The sequence below is a fragment of the Micropterus salmoides genome, unplaced genomic scaffold (assembly GCF_014851395.1).
Source record: "Micropterus salmoides isolate LMB-PRFRI ecotype aquatic unplaced genomic scaffold, ASM1485139v1 Ms_hic_scaffold_19, whole genome shotgun sequence".
NCBI lineage: Eukaryota > Metazoa > Chordata > Actinopteri > Centrarchiformes > Centrarchidae > Micropterus > Micropterus salmoides.
Genome location: NW_024041039.1, coordinates 14,301,444 through 14,315,012, shown reverse-complemented (window position 1 = coordinate 14,315,012; position 13,569 = coordinate 14,301,444). Strand labels below are relative to the sequence as shown.

Below are 13,569 nucleotides of genomic sequence, written 5' to 3'. Positions count from 1 at the left end.
TGAACACCATCACTGCATCGCCTCAGCCACTCCACAGCTCAACTAGACAACCCACCAGCAAGTGCTCTTTGGATTAATCAATGTTATAATTTGAAGAGATTGTAATAGAGTAATGAATAAACCTCTTGCATCACTACTATCCTAACATGTTAGCAGTCACCATCTTTGGGTTCACAGTCGTTAGGGAGGATCTATCTACCTCATTCCACTTTCTTGGAGGCCATGGGTTCATGATCCCCCAAGTCTACAGCCTATTTCAGATGTTGGACTAAAATCATACTGTGTCCACTTTGGCTTCTGATGTCTGTTCCAACACAGCTCAAACCATCTGTAGATATGAATTTTCCTCCTATGGGGTGTGGAACATGTGAATGTTCATGCACACCAGTACCTCAAACGCCTTACTTGGGCCTGACAGAACCTCTGTGATCTGATCAACATCTGAAATTACACTGCAATTTACAAAGACAATGGCTATACAGTCTTCATGCACATATGACCCAGGCAAAGTATGTTTCATTAAGGTGTTACATTAATGCATTTAAATGGTTGCCTGTCCCACAGTGTTAAGTGTAGTGTCAGATGTTGCTTGATAATATCCTGTATTGGGATATAATAAATCTTGAATTGTGTGCTGCTGCCTTTTCATATACAGTTTATGGCTGCTGCCCGTGTGTCCCCTCCTTTAGGTCATTCCTACTGTGATGTCCCTTCTTCATCATGTCTCCTGCATTTCCCAATTGTGTGTGCTTGTCCTTTTATGTCATATTGACATAATTGTGCAACACATACCGTCTGCTTATTTGAGAAAATATATGGGATTTCATAAAGACTGTAAAAAAACATAATAGCTTTATGGGGAGCTTTTCATAGGCTGAGGTTATATGAGGGGACTAAACAAAAGGGAGACCACAAGTTGAATAAAGCTTTCCAATGGTGTTATATTTTTACAATTTTGCAATAATTAAGCAATGTATGAAAGATTGGGAAGTGATGTTAGGACTGAACAGTTCAACAAATGTTTCTGTAGCATCAACTACATCTTTGATAATCAGGGGGTGAAGGGATGCAAAACTTTAAAATGACTGAAAATACAGAAATTTAAAATAGTCTCTTTAGTCTCTGTGCTTCAGAAATCAGGAAAGTGCGCGAATATTCAAATATTTGAATGCTGTACCCTCATTGGATGATTCATACTGCGCAGAGGCGACTTCGACCAATGACAATGTTTTACTTCGTCTAGATACATAACGTCAAGCTCGTTTGGAAGCAGACAGTCCGGGTAACGTCCCGCAGGATATCGACATTCAGCGTTCACTGAAGGTAAAGTAATGATTTTGTTTTTCTTCATATGAAGTTTCCTCCCAAGATATCAAGTTCTCATAAGTTAAGGTAACACTTAAGGGCGGCAGCTTGGAAACTTTACGTTTTATTTGTCCTTTTTAATTTATCAGACTCCGTCTGGCATTAACGTTAGCTAACGTAACATTCTGCCAGTCCTTAATAAAACGTTATTACGTTATCCTTCAATGTGAATCATGCATTCGTCGTAACATTTCATACCCGTAAGTTAAGTTGCATTTGTCAGTTGTTAAGTTACATGATAAAACGATAACATTAACGGGCCTAACGTTAGTCCCTCTTGCTAACAAATAAAAGGCTGTGTCAGATTGTGACCTGCAGTGACAAAGACATATTTAAGTGACAGCTAAGTTAGTTAATGTGACTGTTAAGAATGCTAACGTTAGCTGTAGCACGTTTAGCCAGATAGCTTGATATAAATATTAATTAAAGAAACGTGAAACGCTCCGCTGCTCCTAAGGTTAACGTTACTGTTAACGTTATGTTAACGTTACCGGTGTTATGCCGCGTACTAACGTTACCTAGTAAGACATAGATCTCATGTATTTTAGCTAACGTCAATTATTCTTTCTGAACAGAGAACCAGACTCATCACGAGTGAAAATAACGATTTGGGACCCAGAAAGGAGACTCCGCTGAGGTCTGGACAGAGTGGACCATTTCGACAACTTCTCCGTGAGTGTTTGAAAAATAAGTAACAGAATTTCATATGTAGACAGACTATAGGATGCTCAAGCAGTGTTTTCCCTATAATCCTGATCGCTGCTACTAAAATTTCCCACGATCGTTAAACTACAAATGTTTTCACTCACACACTGTGAGCACAGTAACACTCGACGCTCGGCTCCCTTCCCCTGCTCGATCTTCAAAGAACATCTACGTGACAGGTGCTGTTATAACAGCAGCGTAACTCTGAATCAGGAGGTGCGTAACAGTTAGGGAGTGTTTGATTGTCCGAGCGGTAGAAAGTGACGGTGAACGCGAGCGGAGGAAAATATTCTGACAGTAAATGTGCTGTGTCAGTTACAGCGTGTCAGCTTCTCAAGACTAAGAAAAGTCTGTTTGTTGTTTCCCACCTGCTGGAAAAGTGAAGCCTGTCTGCGCTAGAAAACATCTCCCCTCCCCTTCAGACTGCCAGCTGAGCAGGAACGCTTCTACAGTAGGCTACATCTTTTGGCTGCTAATATAATAATAGGTGTGGGAATTTTTAGTAGCGGCGGTCACAATTCAGCAGTAAACAAATCTACGAATGTGCAACGATGCACTGTTCAAATCTCATCCTAATTTTATAATCCCTATTCAGGCAAGACTTAAGAAGGATACCGAAAATTTGCAGATCAAGGAGTCAATGAAAGCTAAAGAGATGTCTAACATACAATATCATACGTTATGAGCTGTGCTTTACCACATCTTTCTCACCCATGTTATGGTTCATATTCTGTGTTCAGTTTGACAAGGATCAAGAGGCCAAGGATCAGGTGGTGAGGGCAGAACCAACAGACCAGACAGCTCTCCCACAGCCAGCCTCTGAACCTGCTCTACAGTCTGAATAGCCTGGGTGAAGTTAAACTCTCCGTTGCTGGTGCACCAGATGGCTGAGAACAGGATAGGCTGATGCCCTGGAAGCTAAGAGGGAAGCGGCAAAGGAGTTCGCAGGCAAGACTGCTGATTGCAGAGGAGGATGAACACAAGGTGAGGATTGTATGGAAATCCAGCTGGTTTATTGCTGTTATGTAATCAGTGGGCTAATACACATCTTCAGTTTTCAAATGGGGAAAAAAGCAGCAAGGTGAGTGTAGCCTAGTGCTCAAATATGCTATTGCAGTTAGCATCACATTAACTTTAGCTTTTAGGCCAGAAAGTCAGGATCATCTTTGGCATCACAGGGTTTATACACGCCCAAATACAGCACTACAGTGAATTAGCTAATGTTACCCGCTAACAGCCTAATCTGAAGAAGGTGCTAAAAGTTTAGCCAGAGTGCATTAAGACATGAAATACTGCTGATATCAGGGCATAACATTAACAGCGGAGCAAATCTCGTTGAACTACATTCAATGACAATAAAGCTTTCTGATTCTGATTAAGCGGCAACCTAATGGCTCTGCTCTGGCGGTGCTGTGAGGGTAGACGGCAAAGTTACCATTGTGTGTAAATTGAAAACAATACGTTGATGTGTAGGAATTTTTACAAGCATGATACATCTTATCTATTTTTCAGGACAAGGCCTGGTGAGAGCCACTACAGAGGATCATAGCCATCGTTGGAATTCTGGAAGGACGTGGGTGAATATCAATCTGCCAAATGAACTTTTTTAGCATGCATATTCACATCTGTATATTAATTCTGATATGATACTATATATGACCTTGTTTGTTTCTGGAAAGAAATTGGCTTCTATTGTTTTTGATTTTGAAGGACTTAACTGTGTTTTAAGCCTATGTGCATTTTCTAGATGTTGAGCATGAACAGAACTTTAAACAATGATTTACTGGGTGACTTTTATGGCGTTTTTCCATCACCAGTACGAACTCAACTCGGTTCGTCCGTGCTCCGTTTTCCATTGCAGATAGTAGTATGTAGCTGGTCGTCATAGCGACGCCACACACAACTGCCGCAACATAATGTTCAATGCGACACACAAACCAGCGACCCACAAACAGCTGTCTCTTTATTTAAGTTAAAACGTTTCAACGTTCCTCAGAATGTAAAGACAGATAAGTGGTATGAAAACCGTCCAGCTGTGTTTTCCTCTGCCGTTGTTGCTGCAGCGGTCTGTGTGACGGCGGGAGCAGAGGGCTCTGTGAGCGGGCAGCTGGCCGGCCTCACACGCTCCTCCTGCGGGTTGGCTCGTTTTTTCGCATGCCTGACCTCAGCTGACAGCAATGAACGTAACGCTCCAGTCCACATCAAAGGGAAAACAAAATGAAGCTGCCAGCTGTGACGGAGCACTTTAAACTGAGTGATGACAGCAGTAGTGTGAAAGTTATGGCGTTTATTAATTTTAAAATTGCTTAATTTCATTAAGCAAACAGTCAAATTTCTTACATTTTGCAAAACACTTTTTACTCCCCTCCAGCTCTCTCTTTAGCTCAGACGTTTCCTGCTACCTGCCTGTGCTTATCCATCCTTTCACTCTTTGTCTTTATAATTGCCATCTTTATAATAACAAACAACAGCTGTTTTGTAGGTTTGCGTCATTTCCCGTTTCACATTTCACGTGTGTTTTGTTGACAAAACGTGGTTTCACGTCAGTCACGTAGTGTGAACGCCACAACGACTTCAAGACTCCCGTCACAAGACGGCAAGTTGTGTAGTCTGAACAGCACGGCCAACGGCCGACGCTGAAAGTCGTATAGTCTGCACGAGCCTTTAGTTAGCCTAGCTATGAGAATAAATAAACGGAGTGCTCTCTCTTTTTTCTCTCTCACACACACACACACACACAGACAGACAGACACACCCGTGCTGACGCTATCTCTCCCACATCAGATCCTCCCTCACTTAGCAGAACTTCTTGAGCATTTATCATTATTTTGTTATGAGCATGAGCTACTCTCTCCCAAAGCCAAAAAACCAGAGAAGACTCAAACTGTGATGTCTGGAGCCGCTTGTTAATAGACAATGAATGTGAAACTAATTTTGTAGAAAAAGAAAACCCCCACAACACTTATTTCATAGTGTCTATAAAATCTTTCTTAATTTATTGTTTTTGGAAAAGCTTCAAACCTTATATCAGATGATATCACAATTCATTTATGGTTTGTTCTTTGATTATTTTGTTATTTTGTCAGATAAACAGAAAACAAAAAAAACAGTTGTTGTTTTAAAACCAAAACGGAAAAATATTTATTTTGATAATTAATGTGTCTGATTAGTGTAGCTTTTTGTGTTACACTTAATAAACCTGCAGCAGATACACTTAGGCAGTGGCGGTGCCTGATTAAATGTAGGATAATTAAGATGAGATTGAACATCAACACATTCAGTTTGTAACTCACTAGAAACTGGGACAGAAACGCCTCAGAAGTTGCCCGAGAATTCTCTGGTTTTTAAGATTTCTTCAGTATCAAATTAATTCAGTGATTCAGTAGTTGTCAGTACATCCAATGGTACTGACAACTATGAATTGTTATTAGTCAGGGCTCCAGACTAGCTTTATACACGTCCGTCTCTTATATGTCCAGAAAAAAATTGTATTATGAGATTAACATCATTATTTAATAGGAATTCATAATATTTAAGTCTACCTGACCAATAGGTACTCTGCTGTGCTTCCCTTCAGACTGTAGCCTTCTGAATGAGACAAGTGCACTGCACTTCATCGGAGGTAGCCTAAAAAACGAAACTAACACTGCCAATCAGGCAGACATCTCGGCAAAAATCCTCATGTTAACTTCTGCAGCTCCCAAACAGAGCTAGATTGTGCTTCAGGTGTTTATAATGCAAAACTCTACCAGCGAGTGTCCTGGCTGCGTCTCAGCGCACGCGGGTTATTTTACGATCACACCGTATGACGAGTTGCATCAACTGGGTGGAGTTGATTATCGCCGCTAGTCGACGTTATCAGAATATAGATTTTTTTTTCACTGCGTGAGAAGATTCATGTGTGGCGCTTAAAACTAACCTACACAGCGCGATTGAGAGGTCAGCAAGCCTGAGAGAATAATGGACCTGTACCGCAGGAACAGGTGAGCAGCCAGCCTCCTGTGTGAGTCCGGCGTGACTGTAGTAACAGCGTGAGAAGACGACCTCTGTTGTCGTCAGCGCTCGGTCGGTTCAGTTTGTCATTTGCTAAGTAATTTTAATAAACAAACACATAAGCCTCCACAATCCCTTTCGTCCTAGAGGCGTCCTACAGAATATTCTTCTTCGTCCCAAACATATTTTTATGGTTATTAGTTAATTTATCGAACTGTATATTAACAAATCATACATGGATTAAAATGTTTGGGTAATTGTCGTTCAGCCTTTATACACTGTTTCGACCTGACCTTTATTTTCTTCGCGAGATGGAAGAATTTAGAAAGTTGCGCGACGCTGCGGAGAGCCGCCAGCTGCAGTAACACATGGATTAGGCTATGCGTAAAATCAGGAGCATCCAGCCAGAGGGAATGACCACTGACCGTCCAGTGCGCCGGTTCCACTGGCAACCCAACCCATGGTAGGTTTACCGGAGAGGGTGAGGGAGAGGAGGTCGCAGGAGCAACCTGGTGCACTGTGGAAGGTCGGTGATCGTTCCCTTTTGGATGAAGCCCGACGCAGACAACAGCGGAATGTGTACAGCAGCCAGTTAAAACCAGTAGGGATGCAACACCGGTCCTATATAGAACAAAACACAGCTGCTTTGTTTTCTGTTTTGGTTTTAAAACAGAAAAAACAAATAATGACTTGTATTTGGATGGGACATTGTTGTAAAATGTCAGAAAATGTATTTAGTGAAAAAGTTGTTGATGCAAATGCTTTAACATAGACCTTCTGGTTTTTGTACATTCAAAACACCATATACTAATAGGGAAAGTGTGCACATAAACTGGAATGTTGCTTGTAATTACTGTCAAAAAATGAGAAAAGTCTGTAGATGTATAGGAGTTCCTTGTTATTACTGTCAAATTATGTTCATATAAGGTAAGTCCCATGCACTTACAAGAAAGGTCTGTATATATCGGAGTTGCTTATTATTACTGTCAAACTGTGTTTATATAAAGTAAACCCCATGCAGTAATGTAAAAGGTCTGTACATGTATTGGACAGTTGCTTGTAATTGCTATCAAATATTGTTTACATAAAATAAATGTGTATTTTTACATATATTGGAGAATTGCTTGTAATTGCTGTCTATTAATGTCTATATAAAGTGAAACTATACATTAATGAGTAAATGTCATGTTGATATGTTGGAAAGTTGAAATTTTAATTACTTAAATTAATGGTAAACGTATGTAGATATATTGGGAAGTTGGTTGTAATTACTGTAATAAAAATGTTTTTATAAGGTAAAGGCCCATATATTAAAGGTACAAATATGTAGAAATATTGGAGAGTTGCTTGTAATTATTGTCAAATAATGTTTATATAAAGTAAAGCTCCATACATTAATGGTAAAAACTTGTAGATTTATTGGAGATGTGTCTGTAATTACTGTCAAATAATGTTTATATAAAGTAACCCCTCGTATTTAAATGGTAAAAATATGTAGAAATATGGAGAGTTGCTTGTAATTACTGTCAAATAATGTTTATATAAACCAATAACTGTTAAAATTATGTTTCTGTAACTTAATATTACATGATCTTGGTTTTTTGTACAGGATAAAACCAATATTTAACAGGAATTTACTGTAAATCGATTGTATAATGGCATAAAATAAAAGTTTAAATCTATTAATATACTGGTATTGGGCTTTAAATTAGGGTATCTGAAGGTAAATTTACAACATTTTGTTTGCTTTACATAGAAAAGTCTTTACTTTGACAAGGACTTCTTGTAGATAGATTGGATTATCTTAAAAATATACCAAATAATACTGTATTAAAACAGCAGTCTTTTTAATTATGTAATTTTAAGGTATTTGCAATATTTTTAGGTTTTTATACAGATTTATACATTCGTTTAACATTCAACAGAGAATTTTTTAATGAGATTGAGATTTTTTTTTCTTTTAACAGCAGTTTGACTGTAAAAATACAGAAAATGTTTACGGTAAATATTCGTTTTCAAAAACAAATTTTTCTGTAAAATAATTTAAGGTTTTTTACTGTAATTTGATGGTATGTGGTTGGCAACTTTGCTGCCAGACTTTTTACCGTAATTTTACGATTTTTGTTTTTACAGTGTAGTTTTCAGTGGCCTCTAGCAGTGAGGTTTCAGATTGCAACCACTGTCTTTCCAAGTATGTGCTCGTGCGTGTGCTTGATGTAATGATCAAGTCAAAACAGAGACCAGAGGGCTTCGCACAAAGTGCTGGAAACTCAGGTAAACTCCCACTGTTCCAATAATATTTTTATCAGCTTGACGTTGAACTACTCCCATGTTCGTTGCATGATAACGCTACATTGACTGCATTTAGCTTACATGATATATCGGTGTTAACGAGCCTGCAGGCTTTTCAATAACTTTAAAATAAATTTGTGTATCTTTCACGAGAAAGGCTCATCAGTGTCAGCATAGCTGACCTGTCCAATAGGATGAAAGCCAGCTCTGAGTCAGATTGTATATCCAAAACAGCGGAGGTCTCTCCATGACTCAAATGCCTTTCCGATGTTGACCCTTGTTTTCGCCCGACATTGATCTGATTCTCATTTGGCCTGACGGGCTTCATCACATAAAACTTTTGTTTTTATCCTCATGTGGAGTTTGTGTTGGGGTCTGTGTTGTGCTTGGAGAAAGGTCAGTAGGCGATAGGCTAAGGAGCGCTCGTGAAGGTCACAACCTAAAGCGATGGATTTTGCAGAAGATCCGAGACTATTTCTTCCCATAGGAAACAGCATAGAGGCTGTTACAAGCAACCGAGAAAGCCGGCGAATGGTTTATTTTTATGTGAGGTTCACAATAGGCAATTAAAAAAAAATCTTATTTCATTAAAAAACTACAAATCAAAGAAAGTGAAAAGAAGTTTTAGGGTCAGGATCATTAGGCTGAACTGCACAACCGACCCATGTTCTAAATTCGAAAAAAGTGCGTTAGAAAGTTATGTAACATCACTGTCATGAATTTATTTGGCTAGAACAGTATTTTAATCGCCATTCATCAGAAGTGGTGCACTTCAGCCTCTCTGCAAACACAAAAAAAATATTCTGGCAAAACTTTTTTAAGTCATAAACACAGCAGAGAGAACTAGAGCAGACATTTTTTCTCACTGGCATCAGCTACAAACCTTTTCTCTTAAAAGTGTAAAAAATGATAACAAAGTAATATATCATTATTCTCACCACACTGTAAAAATTATCACTGTTTAATTTAAAAACTTAAGTTCAATTGCTGCTTTGAAAATGTGAGTAAACTCAACTTTAAGAAAAGCTTTATTTTAACTCATAATGTTACTTTATACAAGTTGTTTAATTAATGATCATTTATTGTTTCAACTTGATACTGTGAGTTAAAACAACTACCTATATTACATTTTTCATTCAAAGAAACTTGCTTTCTTTTGCCAAACAAGCCATTTCAACTGTGTAAGTTATAGAAGCTGTTTAATGAATGATTATTTATTGTTTCAACTTGATTCTGTGAGTTAAACTATCCGTATTACATTGTCTATTGAATGAAACTTACTTCTTTCTGGTGATCTGATTTAAAGGTGATCTGAGGTGCTGTCTTTCGTGCAACACCCTTTCAACTCACATTTTTAAGTTAAGATAATTGACTATATTTATACCAATTGCCTTTTCAAGTTAGGTTAACTCATGTTTTTAAGGCAGCATTAGAATTTCAAATTAAGTAGACTTATGTTTTTAATTTCCATCCCTTATCTCAACTAATAATAGCAAGTTCACCAGTTTCCTAGAAGAGTACAATGAATAAACTTACAATTCATGTGTAGCACCCCACCATCCTGTATAAGCGCCTAAGCGACTATGATTAGCTTTAGACTTGACTGATGGGGTGTTATGGGTTCGGTGTGCATTTCAAAAGGTAGCTACCACGAAGGTTTACTTGTTTTGACTCCTGAAATACCCTCTTAATATACACATAAATTGTCAAACTTAGCATTTAAATCTCTCCACATAATATATTTTAAATAACTGACCCAACATTCTCTTATATTAACAGGAATGATATTTTACTGACTGCTTTTCTTTTTAAATGTAATACAAAAAGTATCACCTGATTCTTCAGATATTTTTATTTTACCTTTATTTTACAGCAACATTATTCATAAAAGTAACAGTATTATTTACAACAAAGCATCAGATAAAAAGACATAATAATAATAACAACAACAACAGATAATGCAGCAACACAAAATATACCTCGTTTTAGAAAGAATATTAAAATCAAATACCTTTGCCAAAAGTTAGCAAATACTTACTTTAAAATTATAGAAAACCTGTCTTTCATACCAAAATACTATACCACACTGTTGATTCTTTTGTCTTATTTCTTCAGCAAAACATCTTATTTTTTCCCTGCTTTACCCTTCAAAACAATAGGCTAATACTATTTTTCAAACTCCAAATACTTTCATGTACTTAATCAGTTACCAGTCAAACACACATCGGCACACACACAGTCTGTCAATTGCGCACAAAAATTTTAAAAAAGTTGCAGGCCTGTGTGTAGCTCGGGTGCGGTGCGGTCCTCTCTCTCAACAGAGTAACAATACACAAGGTCCAACTCACAGTTCAGCGTCCGTCCAGAAGAAACAGAGCATGAAGCGATGAAAAGATGAATCCAAACGGCAGCGGAGGCGAAGTCCTCGTTAGATCCTCGTGCGGAAACTCCAAACAGTCCAAGATCAGCAATGGCGTCCTCTGCTACAGTGGCTCACGGACGTTAGCTCAGTTAGCCCAGCCCCACTTGCACTAAACTTGCGCTCTAACACACTGCGTTTAAGTGAGTACTGTGCTTTACTGTCCTCAGCTATAAACATAATAATAAACATTCAACAAACTGCATATCTGTAAGTTTCTCAACTTTTCTCCAGCTCCGTGGTCACCTCTCCTACTTCGTGTCTCTCCCGTCTCTGTCTCGCGTCTTTTTTCCCTCGTCTCTTCAGTTTTTTCTTTCCCACCCAGTCCAGCTCATTTTCTTAGTTACAGCCAATCACCACAAGTGACACTGACTGACACCCGCAGCAACTAATCAAATAATGTCAACATCAACAGCTGAAAATAAAGGAACAATCAGTATTTTTTCCCTTCAGTTTACCTTACTGTTTACCTCAATAAACACACAGAACAGTTTATTTTGCAAATATTTACATTTTCATCTCATTTATGACTAAATTATCTTAATATCTGAGCGAAGCATTACTCTTTCCTTATTAAACTAAATATCTTTTTAGGTTAATTTCCATACTGAATTATTTTATTCTGCTTTTACTAGGAACTAACTTATTTTAATCCCTATATTTTACACCAGGGCTACACCCTCCCCCTTCTAAAATGTTTGATGTCCCCATCAAACTCAGGGTTCAGATAACCTGGATCTGTTTGTACTGATTAAAATTCTTTCTATTGAAACAATCAGGACACAATGTCAGAGTGACACCAGGCTGTTTGGCATAGGTGGAATTTTGGCACTTTGTAGGTGGCGCTTTCAACAAACACACCGTGACTTAAGACGTTCAATCGCTGGTCAGAGGTTTTTTTTTTAGCATTTCACCTGAAGCTCATTTTCATTTACATCTTCTCCCCCTTCTAACTCTGTCTGCATCTGGATCAGGAGAGGTGGGTAGATGAACATCTGGGATGTCAACGGTCTCTAGACTCGGATCAACTTCAGCCAAGCCTCTAGCTGGTGCAGCAACATCCTCTATGACTCAAGTTGGTTCTCTTATGACAGACTCTGGCTGTGATAAAAGATCTCTCCACTCCAATGTTAGTGGTGTTGGTGGATGTCCATCCTCATAATCAGACTCTGAAGAGGGAGAATCGTCTCCATTACTGATAATTGCCATAGAACTCTGAGTCCATCTCTGCTGTGTCCTAGTCACTGGCCTCTGTGGTAAATCTGGCTCATCACTATCTGTAGCAGCCCTTGGGCATCAATAAACCCGCGTAGAGTTTGGTCGGTGCAATATCTTTATTGTTCCATCATGCACCATGAAACTAAAACAAACAAAGCCACAATAAATCTTACAATACACGCATCAAAGACACATCTTCCACACTACTTGAATTAGCATTACACATAATTATTTCTTTGCAACATCAACAACAAGTTAAAATACACACGTACCTCGCTCCGCTTACCAAGGGTACAAACATTTAACAGAAGGTTGGGTAACTTCATTTAATCATCGCCATTCCTTTAGACAACATACTGCATGCGGCAAACGGTTCCTGCTCCGGTGTGGATGTATCTCTCGCGAGCGGAGCCACTGAGCTTGTTTAGATCAGTTCCGGGGCACATCTTTGACCCGGACGTGACTAACTAATAATAATGACGCAAGCAAAGTAACGTTCACTTACACTATCTGCAGGCAGTCTCACTAGATAGCCAGCGGGTAACAGATGATTGCGGTGTACTGTCTTCACCACTCCAATGCCCCTTTCTGGTTTCACTTTATAGACTGGGAGGTTTGGCATCTTTCCAACCATGGTGTATCCATCCATCCATTTGTCCTTCAGCTTGTGCTTCCCAGTGACACTGAAGTTTCTCAACAGCACTCGGTCTCCCTCTTCTAAGACTTGCTCTTTCACTAACTTGTCATGTGCATTTTTTTTCTCATGTGATTCTTGTCAGCAGCTTCTGTAACGAGTTGGTATGCTTTGCGAAGATCTGTTTTCAACTTAGTAACATACTGCTGGTACGTCACACCTTTTTCACTCTGTGCTGATACTCCAAAACAGATGTCTACTGGTAGGCGAGCTTCTCTTCCAAACATCAGCAGGTAAGGGGAGTAGCCAGTTGCCTCATTTCAGGTGCAATTATAGGCGTGCACCAAATGACTGATTTTCTGACTCCACTTTTGCTTTTGATTTGGATCCAGTTCCAAGCATGGAGGGTGCGATTAAATCGTTCAGGTTGTGGATCCCCCTGAGGATGGTATGGTGATGTCCTAGACTTATGGATCCCTAACATTTTCAGAAGGTCTTGGATGAGTTTACTTTCAAAATTACGCCCTTGATCTGAGTGTATCCATGCAGGGAGTCCATAATGCACAAAATTCCGCTCACAGTGAATCTTGGCAACTGTTGAAGCTCTTTGATCCTTTGCAGGAAACGCTTGTGCGTATCTGGTAAAATGATCAGTCACAACAAGGATATTTGCAAATCCCTGAGAATCAGGGTCAAGGGATAAAAAATCACTGCAAAGCAGATCGAGTGGGCCTTTACTGGTGATCTGATTTAAAGGTGATCTGAGGTGCTGTCTTTCGTGCAACACATCTGCCACAGTTCTTGACATACTGTCCCACCTAGGCCAGCAGAACCGATCTCAGATGATTTCAACTGTCTTTTCCACTCCCAGATGCCCTGACTCGTCATGGAGGGATCTAAGCACAATGGGAACATACTCGTTGGGAAGGACAAGTTGGTGTAC

At 39.1% G+C, this 13,569-nt stretch overlaps 1 long non-coding RNA gene across 1 annotated transcript; it reads left to right on the top strand.

Annotated features, from left to right (window-relative positions):
• The first annotated feature begins 1,885 nt into the window (after window positions 1-1,885).
• On the top strand, window positions 1,886-3,959 carry LOC119909774. The gene is made up of 3 exons (XR_005445539.1): window positions 1,886-2,037; window positions 2,811-3,054; window positions 3,583-3,959. It is a non-coding gene; the product is annotated as an uncharacterized LOC119909774 (long non-coding RNA).
• Window positions 3,960-13,569: the final 9,610 nt, after the last annotated feature.